The sequence below is a fragment of the Sciurus carolinensis genome, chromosome 15 (genome assembly GCF_902686445.1).
Source record: "Sciurus carolinensis chromosome 15, mSciCar1.2, whole genome shotgun sequence".
In the NCBI taxonomy this organism is placed as follows: domain Eukaryota; kingdom Metazoa; phylum Chordata; class Mammalia; order Rodentia; family Sciuridae; genus Sciurus; species Sciurus carolinensis.
In genome coordinates, this window is record NC_062227.1 from 39872219 (window position 1) to 39874556 (window position 2338).

Sequence of the window (2338 nt, forward strand, 5' to 3'; positions counted from 1 at the left end):
AATTTTTTAGCTTGAGTTCATCCCATTTATTGATTCTTTTTTTTCCCACTGTGACATCCAGTTTCCATTCACAAAGAAAAAGCTCCAGTCCATCTTTTAATTTTTTTGAAAAATTCCTGACATTACAGAATTAAACTGAAATGTATTACTAGTCCACTCTTTTTTCCATGACAGAAAAATTCAAGAGCCAAAATAAAAAGGGGGGGGGGGCGGAGAGAAGCTTATAAAACTAAATATGGAATCACTGACTGTTCAGAAACGACACAGATGGATCACGGGTGGTGGTGAAGAGCAGAAAGGGATTATGGGTGAATCTGCCTTGTTCTAGCTGCTCCCCCACCCGTCTGTCTCCGAGGAAAGCCTGACGTTGATTAGACATTGAGCCAGGCTAATGCTGGTAGCAGATCCACTGATGGTAACCTGCCTATCAGTCGACCCTTCCACTGGGTTCGCGATTTTGATCTGTGCCCCAGATCTGACGGATCTCATTGATTTTGGCCCCTTGACGCCCAATTATGCAGCCAATCAAGTCGTTTGAAATGGCGAGTTCATAAGAAGTAGTCTGAAACTGAGCAGATGCATCCAAACCTGCCCAACAGCCTTTCACCTCTGGAGAGCTGGATTCAATGCCACTGAATCCTGTGTTGCCCTGCATCACAGGAAAATGAGACTGTTGTGTTGCCAACTGGTGAACTTGGTCAAATCTGGCTGTGGAATGGCATACGGTCCTTGAATAGTTTAGGCCTATAGAGGTGGTCTCTCCAGGTCAGGGTGGAGGCACATGGGCCGGGTGGTGTGGGGAAAGCTCGCACAGTTGCTGCCTGTGCTGTACCTGTCCTGACAACCTGCAAAGATGACGGGAGAACTTGACTTGGGCGGGTAATGGATGGTCACGCCTTTTGGGGCGGGAGTTGGGGAGGGACTGGGAGAGAGTCTCCGACCTGACCTCGCAGATCTGTTTGACACACTCAGCGATGGATTGCGGAATGCCAGCAATAGTGATGGCCTGCTTTGTTGAATTGGGGAGCATATGCCCTGCCACCCGGATTTGAGCCCCTGTTCTCTCTCGTATTTCCTTAATCTTGCAACCACCTTTTTCCAATGAGAGAGCCATACTGACTAGCAGGGACCACCAGCCTTAGAGTGACCGGGGGTCTCTACTGGCAGCTGTGCCACATCACAGAGCTGCTGATGTCCTTTTCCAGTTTCTCAATGAATATAGCAAAGCCTTTGAAGATGGCATCAGTGGGTCCAGCCAAAGAGATCATTCTCTCAGGACAATTCCCTTCTGAGATGCTGGTACGTGCAGCACATCTTCTTAACTGATTCTCCTTCCTTTCCGATGATACTGCCAACTTCCTTCCCATGTAGTAGCTGAATGGTGAGAGTGACATTGAATCCAGCTTCATTCACACCGGTGTCCATGTCGAGCAGGGTTATGAGGAGCTGGACTTTGACTGGTCAAGTCTTTGGTCACTGGTGGGGAGCGGGCGGGAAGGGCAAGGACTGGAGGCCCGCAGAACTATAGGGGCGGACGGGAAAGTGAGGGGGCCCCCAGCAGGCAGATGGAGGAGGAAGTGGGGTGGAGAGGAGGAGTAAAGGGGAAAGAGACCCCAGGGAGTGTGGAGGGCGGCTGAGGGCGGTGGGGAGAGTGCTCAGGCTGAGGCTGCTCGGGCTACTGCCTCTGCTGGTCTGGGCCCATTTATTGATTCTTGATTTAACTTCTTGTGCTTTAGGGGACTTGTTAAGGAAGTGAAGTCCTAGGCCTACACGGTGAGGCACTGGGCCTACTTTTCTTCTAATAGTTGCAGGATCTCTGTTCTAGTGCCTAAGTCTTTGATCCACAGTGAGTTCAGTTTCATGCAGGGTGAGAGATAAGGGTTTAATTTCATTTTGTTATATGTGGCTTTCCATTCATCCCCAGCACCATTTGTTGAATAAGCTATCTTTTCTCTAGTGAATGTTTTGGGCACCTTTGTCTAACATGATATACCTGTGTTTATGTGGGTTTGTCTCTGTGTCTTCTATTCTGTACCAATGGTCTACATGTCTGTTTTGGTGCCAATACCAGACTCTTTTGATCACTATAGCTCTGTAGTATAGTTTGAGGTCTGATATAGTGATACCTCCTGCTTCACTTTTCTTGGTAAGAATTTCTTTGGCTACTCTGGGTCTCTTCTTTTTCCAAATGAATTTCATGTTTGCTTTTTCTAGTTCTAAGAAGAACAGTCATTGGGATTTAATAGGAATTGCATTAAATTTGTATAGTACTTTTGGTAATATGGCCATCGTGACAATATTAATTCTGCCTATCCAGGAGCATGGGAGGTTTTTCCAT

At 47.3% G+C, this 2338-nt stretch overlaps 1 pseudogene; it reads right to left on the reverse strand.

Moving 5' to 3' along the window:
- Positions 1–324: 324 nt before the first annotated feature.
- On the reverse strand, positions 325–1455 carry LOC124965651 (poly(rC)-binding protein 2-like; annotated as a pseudogene).
- Between the last annotated feature and the right edge of the window lie 883 nt (positions 1456–2338).